Raw genomic sequence first — 18,332 nt, forward strand, 5'->3', positions numbered from 1 at the left:
AGCGGTTATTGGTTTTAAGAATTTCATTAATTGTTATTAATTTAACAGTGGGTTAAGAGACCGTGATACTTCGCCTGCCTACTGAATTCCATTTAGATTGATTATTAATATTTTTCAAAGTCTGATCACCGATTAAAAATCATTGATGATAATCTTACACTCTGGGCAGCGAAAGCTGTCCACGCATTTTTTAAGAAACTTTTTGAAGCCGTGGTTTGACCTATCGCCTCTCAAGCAGAGGGTCGTGGGTTCGAACCCCGGCTCGCACCTCTGAGTTTTTCGAAATTCATGTGCGGAATTACATTTTAAATTTACCACGGGCTTTGCGGTGAAGGAAAACATCGTGAGGAAACCTGCACAAACCTGCAAAGCGATTCAATGGTGCGTGCGAAGTCCCCAATCCGCACTGGGCCCGCGTGAGGACTATGGCCCAAGCCCTCTTGTTCTGAGAGGAGGCCTGTGCCCAGCAGTGGGACGTATATAGGCTGGGATGGATAATCTTACACTCTGGGCAGCGAAAGCTGTCCACGCATTTTCTAAGAAACTTTAATCTGGTATCACTTTTGAGAATGTCAAAATTTTCATATTGACATTTTAGCCCGGCTTAGATAATTTTGATACGTCGTCTACAAGAAATAAATAAATTATTTTTTGTTTAATTCAATCTCCTACCACCCTTAAAATGCAAATTGTTATTATCATGTTAGAATTTAAATGTTAGAGGATTATATTTAATGCCAATCTGGTCAAAATGGTCCGAAAATTGATGCGTTTGGACTGTACGTAAATGGGCACTGACAAAGGTCATAAAATTTACCAAGGGACTCCTAAAGTGCATCATCAACTTTCACACATTACTACATGAATTTTGATGCAGCTTGAAGAGTCCCGAGTATAATTTAATATCTGGAAAATTGAAATAATTTCCAAGTATCAACATCGTTTAATCAGTGTACAGCAAGTGTTGTCAGCCTCATATTTTTTTTTGCCTTGGTTTCTCGTGGACGGCTTTCGCTGGCCAGAGTCTATCATCGATGTAACACGTGTGCCTGAACTAGATTAAGGCTGCGTTTCCACCTGAGATGTGCGAGGATGTGTGACAAGGAATTTATTTTTCATGAACCAATAGAAATCTTACTTAAACTTTTCACGCTGCGCTCAGCTGTCTCCACTAAAGTGCTGTACGAGGATAGGTCAATTAAATTAAAGAAAAAAAAGAAAGTAAAAATCTAGTGGAAATGTAGCCTAAGCGCTGCTCATCAACTTTAAAAAAGGGAAACGGTATAACAATGCTGGTAAAACCGCGGGGCACCGCTAGTAATTGCATTGAGAAGTTGTAGCTGCTAACAAATTCATATACATAGCTGTAGCTAAGTATGTAATAACTAGAAATAGTTACTACAGGCAGGAAATGAGTTCCGCTCTAATGGCCACTTATGGAATTACGCCTTAGAATATGACGAGTTACGCTACTATAATGACGGCGTAAAACTTAGTTTGGCTTTGCTAAGCCGATCAGGGAAGTATTGTAAAGCCGGGTTTAGACTTGCAAGAAAAATCGTGCAAGTTGAATTAAATTGCGGCGCTCGATTGACCACTACAAACTCGTTGGCTTTACGGCCTCGCAATGTAGTGCAACTTGCACGATTTTTCTTGTAAGTCTAAACTCGGCTTTACACTAGCTGATGCCCATGAATTCGTCTGCGAAGACTGAGCATTTTTTAGGGTTCCGTACCCAAGGGTGCCAACGGAACCCTATTACTGAGACTCCGCTGTCTGTCTGTCTGTCACAGGGCTCTATCTCTTGAGTCGTAATAGTTAGACACTTGAAATTTTCACAGATTATATATTACTGTGGCCGCCATAACAAAAAATACTTAAAACAGAATAAAAATATTATTTAAGAGGGGCTACCATACAGCAAACGTGATTGTTTTGCCGTTTTTTTTGCTTGATATTAATAACGGCAACAGGTAGACGCTACAAATATTCACAGAATCTTTACTTGTATAATCACTTTAAAAATAAATAATGAAATTAAAATAAAATAAAATATTTAAGGGGGACTCCCATACAACAAACTTGATTTTTTTACCGTTTTTATGCTAATGTCTAATGTGTAGATAATGGTACGGAACTCTTCGTGCGCTTCGATCGCTACGATAGACATTATTATAGACGAAATATTCGTCTGCAAATAATTCAACAGCCATCTTGTAATTTTCTAGGATAAGTATTTGTGTGTGTTTCGCGCTCTTTCACGCTTTAATAACTGGTCGTATTTTGATCAAATTCAGAAATGAATAGCTGGATCTCTGGAATAAGAAATGGGCTATTTTTACAACGATACCCCTACGGGTTTTCTTCACGCGACGTAAATGAAGACGTTATGTAATTTTTGAGAATTTCCGTGAGAATTTAGTAGAATCGCCGAATTTCAATTCGAATGACAAATCTAATTGGTTACGCGAAAGTCGCTGCCGAACACCAGTAATGTATAAACATACTATACGCATGAAAATCAATATTGATTCCAATTTCCCGCCCATACATCTACTCGAAGTAACCCGCGCTAACTCATCGCAATACGCTTGGCCATAAATATAAAATATTGTTTGCTATCTCCCCCTTGCTTTGTGGGGGTTGAGAGCTTTGGGAAATAATTACTCGTGCAAATGAATAGCAATAACATTATTGTCTTGTTCTAGATCGTAAGCAATATTTTTGCAATTTGTTAGTTGCTTACAGCCACACTTATGTTTTGTTTCGTTTTTTTTATTCGACTGGATGGCAAACGAGCAAGTGGGTCTCCTGATGGTAAGAGATCACCACCGCCCATAAACATCTGCACCTGGGTATTGCAGATCGTTGCCAACCTAGGGGCCTAAGATGGGATACCCTAAGTAATTTCACCGGCTGTCTTACTCTCCACGCCGAAACACAACAGACACTGCACTTGACTACTACTAGACTTGCACTGTTGTGTTAATGTGTGTAATGCCTGCATACTTACGTTAGTCATCTTTGGTCAACATCATTATATTTAAATCAGCTGTAGGCTGTAATACGTCCACTGTTGGGCATAGACCTCCTCCATAAACCTGCAGTTGCTTCGGTTGGACGCGGCCTCGCACAGCACAGCTCTAGTATAAAAAGCTGAGCGAAGCGAGGATAGCTAAATGAAGCGATTCTATTGGTCCATAAAAAACACATTCCTCGTACATCATGCAAACCCAGCCTAACACAATACAAACGCTTCCATAACTAAGTTAGTTAAAACTAAACATTCGTTAATAGGTTTCGATCCCGCTAAACCCTGTTTGCGTAATCACATCAATGCGGGTTCAGTTTGTGTCCAGCACACCTAGTTGTTTCAATAGCACTCCAATTACTATGAAATATTTGTTCCGAAACACGATATAGGGAGCCTCCACTAACTAAGTAATGAGTAAACAAGTAGTGATGTTTTTGACCTATTTGTACACTTAGATTTTGTGTGATTTTTTTCTTAATCAACAAGTCATTGAGCATTAGTGGACGGACGAACTATTGCCTAAACTAGTTAAAAAAAGTCCTCAAGATTCATCAAAAGACTGAACTGCGTTTTTGTCAAAAAAAAAACACTTTTGATAAAAGCTTTTTTTGATGACGCAAATCCAACCTACAAAATCCGAGTACGGATTCCGTACCAAATTAAAGGCATTTGTAACCAGCTATTGATAAACTTTATATGACAGATAATTGTAATGCCGGCTCTGTTTATTTGCGAAAGCATCATAGATATCTGTCACATAAAATTTATCAACAAATGGTGAAACAGGCCCTAAGTCACTCCAATCACTATAAGTGGGTAAAATTTGACTTGCATTCGATGAAAACTACACTGTCGAGCCAAGATAAAGGGTCTGTTACTAAAATCGCAATAGGTCCTAAACTACTAAAGATATTTTCTTGATTTTAAAAGTACATTGAAGCTAATTTAACTACGCATTAAACAATTTATTGAATCACTCGTTACCTTGCGGAGGTATTGTATTGTATTGTAAAACTCTTTATTGTACATAAAAACACATGAAAATAACATAACACAGGAGGAGGAGGTCCATATCAATGAACTAAAAGAAATTCCTTGCTCACCCGCGACCTTAACACATTAAACGCACACAACGCATTAAACGTATTCTTGTTAAGAATAAAACTATTTACTAAACTCATTTTACTCTAAGAAGCTATCACCGCGGGTTTTTAGTTATCGTCATTTTTGTAACCGACCCTTTATTTTTGTTCGTCAATGTAACTAATAACGTCTGTCTGTGGCACCATAGCTCTTAAACGGGTGGACCGATTTGAATTATTTTGAATGGTTTTTTTTATGGTTTTAGATAGGTTTTTCATCAAAATCGTTTATATTGAGCTTTGAAGTGACAAAGTTGGGGGTTTTGCAACTTTTTGTTGGTTAGGTTGTTAATGGCTATGAAACCGAAGAATTAGTCCGTCCCAGATACTAAAGTTTCTGAATCTACACAAGTATTATTTTAACACGAGTAATGAGGATCACTAACATGATAAGGGGTCGACGTTGCGTATATTGCGCGTAATTACGAAACTTTACGATTAGCGCGTAAACTTAACTGATTTTATGACAGACGCGTAATGTTTAGAAACAATTAAGCAATATAGTAAATGGAAGGTACTTAATGTTAATGTACTCTTGGAAGGTACTTGTAACGCCTTTGGAAAAAATGGGGACAATATTTGAAGTAACATTCATAACTGAAAAAAATATTGGTTTTGTTTTTATAACTTTAAGGTTATTTCAAAGTCATCGAAAACACCAGGATTACAGATGCCTAGATGGTGAGAGCTGAGCCACCGAAAGCAATCGTTAAAGTGGCAATAGGCAGGCAAGCCATATAGCACGGAGAGATTGGCCGTTGGGATGGAGACCAAGGATCGACAAGCACAGCGTAGCACTAGGACGTCCACCAACGCGATGGACGGATGGGTGTGAAAGCCGCGCGATCACGGTGGATGCAGCAAGGGCTATTACGAAACTCGAAACTCGAAGTTCGTATCGTAACGTCCCTCTCGCTCTTGTATTAAATAGTAACTTTGAGTTTCGAGTTTAGTAGTTGCCCTGCAGGTCGTTTCCAATGAAGCAACTGTAGGTTTATGGGGAAGGCCTACGTCCAACAGCAGACATCCTACGACTGATATATCGATGAGACCACTGCATCGGAATTGGAGCGTACGCGCCTTACGGAGCGACGGATTTGTGGTTTTGTATGATTTCTATGGCGCAGAAATGCCGATCCAGTGCACGCAGTACCACAGAAAGAAATCCGCCAGATCACGAAATTCCTAGGCATATCGTGAAATGGCGCCATTTTATACCATCATTTTGAACCGATATGGCGGCGTTTCATGATATGCCTAGGGATTTAATGATCTGCCTAAACTGGCCAAATCATGAAATGGCGCCATTTCACGATATGCCTAGGAACTTCGTGATCTGGCGGATGCTACGATCGGCCGCCGACATATATCATACAAAGCGACAAATCCATCCGCTCCGTATGGCTCGACTCCGATGTAGTCTATGGACGCGCAGCTTGAGCATTCCGTTTTCGCCAACTGAGATACGGAACCCTAAAAATCACCTTTGAAGTTGTAATTAATATCTTGGCTTCCGTGTGTTCGCGCGCTAAGCCCCGAAAGCCTGCTACGTCGACGCCGGCGCACAAATCGCGAGCTTTGATCGCTAATTAATTAATTTTCTCGACTAGAACGTGTTTGATGGATTTTAATATCCGCTTTTCGGACCAAAACACGTTGTTTTTGATTTTATAGCATAACAATATTGAAAAACAACATTCACTAAGCAATCAAAACTAGTCTAAAGAATACATATTCGCTGTCATAGTCAAAGAAAAATTATAAAAAGTTTCAAACCTCTTAAAACAAACTCGTTACATTAAAAAACTAAACGATTGAACTCACGATTCTAAGCCAGGAACACTCCGACTAGTTAAATTCTTTTCCGAAGATTTTTATCATAGGTAATGGTTAAATCGTGTTGAATTTTATAATTTTAAATTTCAATATGTGTCACGAGAGCTTTAGTATTATTAAATTCATGTTTTATTTGTGTAAGTGCAAAGTGTCAAAGTGACAGATGAATAAGCTTATCAAGTGTTTGTGTAAAAGGGGTTAACTAAATCCGATAATATCTCCTTCAATTTCAATACTGGCGAAATCATCAAGCGTATTGACGGATATATTCTCAAATAAAATAACTGTACTGGATTAAACTGTAGTAATAAGTAAAGTGATGGTGAATGCAATCTTGACAAAGCGTTCACTTGAGCCAGTAAAGCTTAGGTAATAGTATGAGCTTGATATTAGTATGAGCTATTTCTTGGTTTCTTGAAAAAACCGGAAACATTCCCTCAAAATAAATCACTACCTCAAATTAATTTCACCGAAAAACCGGCGCGAAGACTGCGTTAAGTGGAATATCAAGAAAATTTCTAATTATTTAACGGAATCATAACTATTCAAACTTAATTCTTTATTTAAAAACAATAAAACCCATTGTTACTTTCTTTGAAAAACAAGAATAACTTCCCTAGAATGCAAAATGCTTGAATATAATTCCAAAGAAAAGCCGGTGAAGATTGGGCCAAGTAGCACATGGACCGTTATTCGTCGCGAGTGCCGCCGTCGCGAGCGGAAACCCACGGATTAACCCTTCACTAAATTAAATTTTACAAGGTTATTCGGAGAGCTTTACCCGAATATTGTTTCCGATAAAATATTGCCACGAAAATATTGCTTAGGAAAACCAGAGGACGTATTGCTTAACGATTCTGACGCTCACAATCGTAATAAAATGACAGTTTTTGTATGCAAAATCGTGGGGGCTAACGATGGGCCTCATGAGAAAACTCAAAGTCACTCAGAGGGCTATGGAGAGGGCTATGCTCGGGGTTTCTTTGCGGGATAGAATTAGAAATGATGATATCCGCAGTAGAACTAAGGTTACCGACATAGCCCGAAGAATTGCGAAACTAAAGTGGCAGTGGGCGGGGCACATTGCTCGCAGGACTAATGGCAGATGCGGTCAGAATGTTCTCGAATGGCGTCCGCGGACCGGGAGACGAGCTGTCGGTAGGCCTCCAACAAGATGGAGCGACGATTTGGTTAAGATCGCGGGATCGCGGTGGATGCGGAAAGCACAAGACCGGTCTGAGTGGAGAGCCTTGGGGGAGGCCTATATCCTGCAGTGGACGTCTTTCGGCTGACATGATGATGATGATGATGAAATATTAACAGCTAGAAGCTCAAGACATTTTTTATTAAAATTGTATTATTCATTTTATCGTGTCTTCTAGTCTAAAATTCCGCAAAGTCAGAAGACTAGAGTCTTTTGGTCGATAATGATTATAAAAATAATTATATCATTGAACATTCGACGTTTCCTTTACCTACCTCAACGTTTAGATAGGATCAAAATTAGATTGCAACTAAAGTACCTAAATCCTCTAGTTGTTCCATGATTTATTCAGGGCATGGGGCAAATTGACATATATTCAGATTAAATGCCACTAAAGGCCCTTTCATGTTGGCTATTCTCATGCATGCCATTCGAATGTATAGCTCCATTAACTAATGCGAACGAAACATGACCTTGATGCCATTTTGTCAGAATTTTTTGAAACTATTTGCAGTAAACGTTATCGTAATTTATGATGTAGTAATTAATTCCAGCAATAAATAAATATCTCTAGAGGAAATAGTTATTTGTGTCACAAGGGAGTAAAATGCTGTATTTACGGCGAGGGCGTAAATTGAATCCAGAATGTAGCAAAGGATTCTACAATAGAATCCTGAGCGTAGCGCCCAAGATGAAAATAATTTTGCTCCCGAGTGGCTCATACAACTTTTCACACCGAGCATTAATAAACTTGAAAAAAAGAATTCTTAATATTATTAAAGAACAACCAGCATAGAAAATGGCGTGGCTTTACAATTATCAAGTTCAAAAAATGGCATTTGCAATAAAACACTTAGAAAAGCCTTGAACCGAAAAGTTGCACTTTGCTCCCTCTGCGTCAGGGAGGAAAAGTTAGTTTTCTGAAGGAGAGGTGTGAAAAAAATATTTATCAATAGTAGGGTGCCCCACTTTTTGTATAAATTTTGAGAAATAATGTATATTAGGTTTAGAGAAAGCCGTGGCCGTTTGACCTATGGCCTCATAAGCAGAGGATCTTGGGTGCAAAACCCAAGTTTTTTCGAATTCATTTGAGACACTTGCACAAACCTACAAAACAATGAACGTGTGTTATTAACTATGTGTGAAGTTCCCAACCCGCACTAGGCCCGCGTGGGAACCACGGTCTAAGCCCTTTCATTCTGAGAGGAGGCCTGTGCCCAGCAGTCGCGAAAGCAGTAACTATTAAGTAGTTTTTGATAGTACAGTAAAAAATAATCGAGCTTAAAAACATAAAATACTGTTTTAGCAATATGGGAACCCTTGGCAAGAGTATACCTTACAAAAAGCAAAAGTATGAACAAGACAACTGTTTGAGAGCTAAAAACATGAACAAAAGCATATCTAACTAAAACATTATGCTACGAGTATACTGTTTTTGCTAGCGCTACGCGATCTCGTAGCACCTCGTAGCGCTGTGCTACGAAAATGTAGACTTTAGAAACAAATGACAGTTATTTACGCCTCTACGGAGTACATTTTGTTTACTTTTGGTATTCCTTTGATTTTAGACCTGTCTTTTAACATTTCCAGCTATACAAAATCAGTTATAGCTGACTGTTTTAACTGTTCATTGACTTATGGGCTGGTACAATCATTATTTTGATCATTGTAACCGTGATAGCTAGACAGTTGAAACACAAACTGCTATTACAAAAAATACTAAAAAGAGAATTAAAATAAATATTTAAGGGGGCTCGATATTAATAACGGCAACAGGTAGATGCTTGAAATATTCATAAGTCATCATCATAAGTCGTATATTCACTTTAAAAATAAAATAAATATTCAAGAGGGATTCCCACACGACAAACGTGTTTTTTGCTAATGTCTAATGTTGTTTAGATAATGGTACGGAACCCTTCGTGCGCGAGTCCGACTCGCATTAGGCCGGTTTATCTTTCATATTAATGCAATTACTTGCTTAACCTACTCACTGAGGCATTGTTTTTTCCAACGCATATACGTACACAAGCCCTCTCTTAACTTACCCTCATTACCTTAAACGCATAAAACGCGTTCGTAGTCGTTCATAATAAATCAGTAATGTTACAGTACAGTAGCGTTAAATTCTCGTATACTAGTCAAAAGAAATAAATTCTCCACTTGAGTTTACTAGTCAAAAGGAAATAAGTTCCACTTGAGTTAATCGGTAAATTAAAAAAAATATGTTTGAGCTTTTATCTGTATAAATTTAATGGAACGAAAAATATTGTGTTATGTTGTATTAATAAAAACATTTTTAGACAAGGAATGTTATAAAGAATTAAATTTATTGTTTCTAATGAAACTCCCGTAGTCCCTATTATCTTTTGCGTGGTATTACTACACAAAAGCACATATAATGTGTGCAAGGCAGGTGAATGTCAGCAAAACCCTAATATGCGTTCAAAGCATTAAAAAGCTAAGTCAAGTTTTCTCAAAAAACTATAATTTCAAGACTCAATTCAGATAAAGCGTTCGTTCTCTTCGTGATTCTTAAAAAATTAGGAACCCAACAAACAGCTTTTAGGGGCATATTTTTCCGGAAAGGTTTCATTACTTAAATGTCAAGCGTCATTAATTAGGCGGAGAAGTCATTAGTGGCGATTAAAAAACTTGAGTGGACGGTGGGAACATAAATATGTAAACTTGGGGGATCACTGAAAAAGCGGAAAAGCGATAAGAATTTTGGAAATACAGCTAATTCAATAACTACTTACTACAACATAGCTAAAACTACAACTGTCGGACATAGACCTCCCCCATAACACCCTACAGCCTACGGCGTACATACATGATGATGATGAATAAATACTACAAATTAGACAGCCTTTATAGCTCAGTAGTTTTACCTGTGGCCTGGCAAGCAGGGGGTCGTGGTTTAGAGACTGGGCTCTCGCATTTCTGAGTTTTTCGCGATTCAAGTACAGTTTTATAGTTTTCAATGCAATCAAAAACATAGAGTAATCAATAAAGTGTTTCCGTACACATTGCGGTGACCGAAAAACTTGCATGGTACTTTCAGTTGTCTTAGAAACTTCCAATTTGGAAAAAAGGCGTAAAAGAATATTTAGGATTACGAATATTTTTAAATAAACAGTAATGGTTACAAAAGAGACTTTAGATTGCAATTAAGTCGTTTATATAGTTGGTATGTGAAAAAAGGCGGTTGTAAGATCTAATTATTAAAGATTATAAATCTTTAGTTGAACGCGTATAAGAGATTACAAGAAACCAATAACGGAGCTAAGCCCTTAAAGAATACTTAAACAGTACTTAGACCCAAACAGTTTATGAAGTAGTTTAATACTTATAAAAAGCAATTTCTTATGCTAATTACATTTTCGTCAGGACCCCCGCGAGCTCGTTCCTTTGTAAGAAATTACAGGCGATAAGAAATAACTGTTCCTCGAATATAAATGGCAGCGATTACATACGTGCCTACTCAGGCCCATATCCGTGTCAAGAACTCACCTATTTATGGGTTGGATACGTTAAAAATATTGGACCCTCGAAGCATCCGAAATTTTACGGGTTAAAATAAATTGAAGTAGTTTTTTAAAGGATGATGAATTTTATGTCACGCATTAACTTTAGGCAACTTACAGTTTATAAAGTTGGATTATGAACTCAGTCGTAATTGTGTCGTACGCTTACTTGAATTATGGCTTTGAACTAAGCTTATCAGTGCCCGAGCTCGTAAAGTTGCTATAGTTGAGAAGTTTTGGCACAGGCTGCGCGTAATTCTTGCCGTATTACGTACGCGTTACCTGACGCTTATAAACAAACTGGGTTGGTCCTCGCACCCGCTGCATTCGCAGGGTTAAGATCACGGGCGGGGCTGGATTTACCCTTAAAAAGGGTGTGTTTTTAAACAGATGGTAAGTAAAAATGGGGTTTTGGCACCGCACTATTTACTCGAACACATGGTAATGGTAAACACGTGGGGTGGCGTGTCAGAGGAGGTTGGTTCCGTGCTCGCGTGGACTTACGGTGTGGGTACCGGGTGCCGCGTGGGGCTGGTATAGTGGTGCGACGAGCCGCCGGGTCCCGCGAACGTGCGGCGGTCGGCGCGGCCGGAGCGGGACTGAGCTGCCGGCCGCCGCGCATGCGCCCTACTAACCCCCTGTGTTACTCGGATTCTCGCTTTTTAGCTATTTAGGCGACTTTTTAACGTGACTGGCGATAAATATATTGGTTTGGCCAATTTTTTAGGTACTGACCTGGTTATACATTCAGCGCCAGACCCCAAATTTTAGATTCTCTGTACGTTCGTACACAGTTTTCGTTAGACAGTGGGAAAGGCCAAGCACGTAGCTCTACGTGGCAACAGTTATGTATCACATAATCACATTTAGAACTGTGCTTGAAAAAATTAAACTAAAATTTAACACACTCAACAATGTCACTCTACAATATATACCTAGCTTCCTTCGCCTTGTTGTTTTCTAAACGAGTAACTTATAAACATAAATTTAAAAGTGTTTCGCTATAAAGTACCTATAAGTGAAATAGATAGTAAATTAGTAACACAGTAAAATTAAGACTTTTCCAGAAAACACATGTTTTTTTTTTAGTTTTAATCATTGATACATTTGTTGCATTACTCGTAAGTACCAAAAAGCTGCTGTTAGTAATAAAATACCGACGTTTCGAATACCGAAATAGGCTTTCTGGCCCTTTTAAAAAAATATCCGGCCACATTTTATCCTATTGCCTTGGCAACACTGCCACCTCGATTGATGTAATATTTATCTTGTATTAAGACGGGCTAAGACTGCGTCCCCGCCATCGGACTCATCCAAGTATAGTCTTGCAATAGTTCCTTATTAGAAGTGTTGATGCTTCGGGCAGATCAATCGTGTTCGGGATCGCTCGGGCGTTTCCGCCGGCGCTCGGGTGACGTCAGCAACGCACGCGCCCGACAGGTGGGCGCAATGCGCCGCACCTACGTAGCATGTGGTTGTGACGTTTGTATTGCCATTGCCGACGGTACTTATGTTTCAGCAGCTTATGATGACGCCGACACCTATTATCGCAAAGTTAATTTATTGTTTATTTTTAAATACTTTTTGTTCATTTGTTTTTGTGTAAGTATATTGTTTTTCCCCTTGGTGGAATATAACCACCTTACATAACCAACACTGGTAAAGGCCTTATTCCTGGTGCTTCGCCGGCCGCTACAGCGGCGCGCTCGCTTCGCTCGCTCGGCTAGCGCGTTTTGTGGTCGCGATTTTACTTAACACTCCTCGCTTTGCTCGTCGTCGTACCTAATTTTCCGATACGTAAATTGACGGTAAAAGTGATCAACTACACTATTAAAATCTTTTTTAAATATTTGGCCCTGTCCAGTGCTGGTTATGTATACCCGAACCAACTGAATCGTGGCCTAGTGTGGAACCTTTTCGTAGAAAAAATCATAGTGACATCGCATTGCTTGACAAGGGAATTTATTATGACCAGAGAGCGGAATTTTCATGGCATTTTTTGACCTGTCATAGTGACTTCTCACTTATCGACTCTACCTAAATGATGTCAATATATTAGACTTTAAATTAGGTTGTCGTAAACTTATCATGTTAGGTATGTAGAGCGTTCTTTTTCCGCATACAAATTGATATTTAACTGGTGTAGTTTGAAAATGGAAAATATGAAAAAAAGACATGTATTTCTTTGGGAATGAACAGAATGCCGCAAGCATGCTAGGCACGATGCCCCGGGTAGGAGAGCTACAGGGTTTAGATATTTTTTAATCTATATAATTGTTATCGTTTCTTTTTATACTATTTTTTTTTAATAATGTCTCTGTATTTCTTTCATAGTCATTAATGGATCAGTTGTTAACATTTACAACAGAAGACTTTCAACATTACAATTAAAAAAAAATCTGAACTGAAATTATTAAATTAGAAATTGTTATCCATTCATTATTCATTGCATACGTCTATTTCACATTTTCAGCTGTTCGAAAGTTAATTGGAAGAGATCGCTCTTTAACTTAAGGCCGCCTATTGTTTACCTCTACTTTTAATATTCTTTAGTACCTATCTATGTTGTGTATCGATAGATGTATGTATATCGAAAGTCGATAAGTGAGAAGTCACTATGACAGGTCAAATAATGCCATGAAAATTCCGCTCTCTGATTATTATACATTTTTTTTAGGTTAAATAATGCGCTAATTATTGTAGGACCTGTTGTTGAATACAAATATAAAATCACTAACTCATCCTCTCCACTCAGACCGGTCTTGTGCTTTCCGCAACCACCGCGATCCCGCGATCTTAACTCCATCTTTAATAACAAAATTTAATCACATTTCAGCAGTTAAAATTAATTAAGACTCCAAAAGCTGATATCAGTCGCGAAACATAAACAAAACATTCGTTAATCGGGCGTCAAACGAAGGCACAAGACTGACAGTTGTCATTGACGGAGGTAGATAATTAGAAAAGTGGAAATTCGCTAATTTGATCGCACCCTTAAGCCGAGTTTAAACTTGCAAGAAAAATCGTGCAAGTTGCATTACATTGCGAGGCAACGAGTTTGCAGTGGTCAATCTAAACAGTCTAAACTCGGATTTACGCCGCAGTATACACCAGTATGCGATCTAGAGTAGTTGTGACATCGGCGGGTGACACTATTTACCGGCACGGACAATACCGACCCGATATTTCGTGTACACGCCCATACAAACTGGTGTCAGACATTTCGCGCAAACTATTCAGTTTAGAAAAATGATATTAGAATCCTCAATATAATTTTGAAGACCTATCCATATAGATACGTATGGGTTTGATGAAAAAAAAAATTTGAGTTTCAGTTCTAAGTATGGGGAACCCCCTAAATTTGTGTTTTGCCATTTGGCTACGGAACCCCAAAAAGTTGTGTATTTGTAGCAGTTATTTTTTTAAACTAAACCAAATTCAGACAAGTCCGTGTGCTTCTCCTTGTCGGGTGTATAAAATGGCGATGCAACAGGCAGTTTAATCAACTCGTCAACTATTTTAACTGACTAACGGGTAATTAAGCGACCCGCTTTTTGCAGCCGCTGACGTTTGAAGATTTACATTTCAGGCCCGGCTTTGTTTTAGCGAATATTCTGTTTCGATTTGGGTAATGGTTTTTATAGGCTGGTGGGATGAATACCAGTCCCTTTTTCTAGCTTATGCAGTTGTTAATTAATATGAAATATTTCCCCGGCTCGCACCTCTGAGTTTTTCGGAATTCATGTGCGGAATTACATTTGAAATTTACCACGAGCTTTACGGTGAAGGAAAACATCGTGAGGAAACCTGCACAAACCTGCGAAGCAATTCAATGGTATGTGTGAAGTTCCCAATACGCACTGGGCCCGCGTGGGAACTACTGCCCAAGCCCTCTCTTTCTGAGGGGAGGCCTGTGCCCTGCAGTGGGACGTATATAGGCTGGGATGATGATGATGATGATGAAATATTTCAGCAGATGATTGTTGGTTCGTCGGAGCACCGCAGTCAATGTTATTCAGGATAGGATCAGGTATAATATCTGTACTGTGTAAAATTGCAGGTGTTTGTAAGTGTGAAAGATTCCTGTCGATGTTTTCCTTAATCAAAGAACTCGTGGTAAATTTCGAACCCTTAAATTCCGAAGAAGTCAGAGATTTTTATTTAAACCCCAAAAACCTTCATATCCAACCTATAACAACTACTCTTATGTTCTAAAACATAATATACTAAAGAACACTTTATTGAAACATAAATAGATATTAAGTTGAATCGATTCCATATAAATTCAGTAACGATTGCCTCCTCTGAGCGCTCGTAGACGTGCTACGAATACCGCGGGCTACGTGCTACGCCGTAGCACCGCTACACATCAATGTTTTAATGCAATGCTCATTCTTGACCCATCTTAGAACACTTTCACAGTATGTCATAACTAGCTTTTGCCTACGGCTTCGCTCGCGTAGAATTAGTGTGTACTTTAAAACTTTTTTGATCCCACAGGAACCATGCATTATTTCGGGATAAAAAGTAGCCTATATGTTAATCCAGGGTATTTATTACCTGTATGCCAAATTTCATGCAAATCCGTTAAGTAGTTTTTGCGTTGAAAGAGTAACAAACGTCCAAACAAACTTTCGCATTTATAATATTAGTAAGATTAAAATTAATAATTGAAATAATTTATTTCTGACTACATAAATATCACGGGACAATTCACACCAATTGACCTAGTCCCAAAGTAAGCTTAGCAAAGCTTGTGTTATGGGTACTAAAGCAACGGATAAATATAATTATATAGATAGATTCATACATAAATACATATTAAACACCCAAGACCCGAGAACAAACATTCTTATTTGTCATACAAATATCTGCCCCGACACGGGAATCGAACCCGGGACCTCAAGCTTCGTAGTCAGGTTCTCTTACCACTAGTCCATCTGGTCGTCAAAGTACAAATCCTAAGAACTATGATAATAACTTAATTTACATATGTCATTTTAATTATTTTTAGTAAATGACTGTGTGATATTATGTGAAGTTTTTTGGAATTGAATCAGTATAAAAAAATCACAAAGAGAATTTGATAATTTTCTTCATTATTCTTAATCAAAAACTGTGAAGTTTTGAAAGCTAAATTTTGGCTTATTTGTAACAAGAAATGTGGAGGTAACACCATATGTGTCAGCGTGTGGCACATGGTTTATCTGGATCGTGTTGGTAGATTTGGTGCTGCGGTATCGATCTCACGCGCGATCGATTCAGATATAAGCCACCCCACCAATCCCATCATAGATTATCTTAGATATATTCTTAGCCAAAACTCGGCGGGTAAGAATCACTTACGTAGTCTATCCTAGCACGATCTTTGTAAGAAACTCACGGTGCGCGAGTCAGACTCGCATTTGGCCGGTTCTTTTAGTTAGGATATTAATTTACAAACTTAGAATACCTTTTTGTGTCAGGGGTTAAACACAGGGATGTAACGGATGTGGTTTTATTGGAACCGAAAGCGGAACCAGAAGTTTAAAATTTAGTTTATCGGAACCAGAAACGGAATCGGAACCGAAAACGGAACCGGAACCAGAATCGGGGCCTGAGTGATAGGTGGACGAGATACTAAGGGTCGGGTCTAAAAAAACCTGAGGGTCTATTGCGTAACGTTTCTGACACTCGCGATCACAATCAATTGATAGTTTTCGCATACAAAAACTGTCATTAGATTGTAATCGCGAGTGTCAGAATCGTTACATAATTAGCCTTCAGTTTGTTTTTGATGTACGCCGCTCATGTACAGTCGCCTCGGTAATCCGATATAACTTCCGTTTCAAAAGTAACGGAACCGGAACCGAAACGGAAGTTCCGACTTAACGGAAACGGAATCGGAGCCCCGTAACATCCCTGGTTAAGAATTGGCAACTAAAGTTGAAAACGGTAGGTTCAATAAAAATACATCGACCAACAAATTCCGAAAGCGCCTTTGGGACGGAGGTCCAAGTAATTTAATCCCCGATTATCTTTCAGATGAAAAGTCAACCCAGGAATGCTTTTAAATACGACCCCAAATCCCGACTTAAGCTAGCGCCTCAACTTTTGAGGTGCAATTCCTTTGGTGTTTAATCCTGAGTCTAAGAAATACCGCTTTTATTTCGCTCTTAGCTTATTACGAGTGGTTAACTAAAGCGCTTGGATTTTAAGCGAAGTTTTTTAAACGAAAAAGTATTTCGAGTGCGGGTAGGATTCGAACCCGCGTATATTGGCTATACGCGCCGAGTGTGCTATCAACTGCACCACGGGGCTCCCGACCGATTCACCCGAAACTTTAATCGTCTGTGTAAACTGTGTGGCGTGTTGAATAAACGTACTGCTAATAAAAACCAATATTATTAGACTTGTATCTATTGTCGAAGAGTGGTGGAAGAAATAATAAAGAGGAAGTCTTTTATGAAATCTACACATTATACTACGATTTCATAATATTGCTCATTTCAATTTCGGTCTACATAAGAGTACAATACAATGTTTTTTTTTCTCAAACATGACATGAAATACTACGTTGCGTTATAAATAATAAGGCCGGGAAGTATCGCGCTGCAGGCGCTGCTTCTCGGCTGCCGGCGCGCGGTCACTCTAGCGGCCTGCAAAGAGATTTCATACAAATTTCCCGGCGCCTGGCCGGCAATGCGACCGTCATTTTGTTTCGACGCGAGCTGCGGCACGGCCCGCGCTCGCCGCGCCAGCAGACAAGCACAACAGGGCGACGAGACTAGCTTCATTTTTTTATGTCATGTCATGTTTGAGAAAAGCACTATACAAGCCTCGGCTGGAACGTGGAGTTGCCGGCCTCATCTATATCTGCTTGGCCAGCAACCGCCTAGTTCCCGGCCACTACTGTAACCTACTAAATTGTAAAAAAGACTACGTCCCACTGCTGAGCACAAGTTTCCTCTCAGAATGAAAGGCCTTGGTCTTGACTTTCCACGCGTTCCTAATTTAGATTGGAAACTTCAAAGACATTATTGAAGTGCTTTCTAGGCGTGTGTGGGTTTCCTCGCGATATTTTTCTAAATAAATAAATATTCAAATAAGGTGCGAGCTTAGATTTGAACCCATGATGAGAGGTCATGGTAGACTACTCAGCTACCGCTGCTTTACCTTGTACATTTGAAATCAAAATGAAAAAAAAAAAACACATAGGTATTTAACCCTGAAACGCAAGCTCGTCGATATGTGTATCCTGCCCATCCTAACCTACGGCGCTCAGACCTGGTCTTTGACTGAGGCTCAGAAGTCCAGGCTCAAGATTTGCCAGCGAGCTATGGAGCGGAGTATTCTAGATGTTCGGAGATCTGACAGAATCAGAAACACTGATCTGCGCTTCAGAACTCAAATTGTCGATGTGGGAATGAAGACCGCCAAATTAAAATGGGACTGGGCGGGACACGTCTGCCGCATGCATCCGGATCGCTGGGCCAAAGTAATCACCGATTGGGTTCCATGCGACGGGCACCGGAGCAGAGGCAGACCTAGGAGGAGATGGCGGGACGACCTGGACCGATTCCAGTCAGATTGGCAAGAGCTGGCCAAGA

The 18,332-nt window shown here is 39.3% G+C and overlaps 1 protein-coding gene across 3 annotated transcripts in view; it reads right to left on the reverse strand.

The window, feature by feature from the left end:
* aPKC (protein kinase C iota type) overlaps positions 1-18,332 on the reverse strand; it is a 357,009-nt gene that overhangs the window by 201,955 nt on the left and 136,722 nt on the right. Inside the window, exon 1 of one of the 3 annotated variants that reach the window (XM_074106074.1) lies at positions 11,248-11,337. The exons of the other annotated variants lie outside the window; for them this stretch is intronic. The gene's annotated coding sequence lies outside the window, so the exon portion shown is untranslated. Of the gene's footprint in view, positions 1-11,247; positions 11,338-18,332 lie in introns of those variants that run through there. 3 annotated transcript variants of the gene reach the window in all.

The sequence above is a fragment of the Choristoneura fumiferana genome, chromosome 23, assembly GCF_025370935.1.
Source record: "Choristoneura fumiferana chromosome 23, NRCan_CFum_1, whole genome shotgun sequence".
Classification (NCBI taxonomy): domain Eukaryota; kingdom Metazoa; phylum Arthropoda; class Insecta; order Lepidoptera; family Tortricidae; genus Choristoneura; species Choristoneura fumiferana.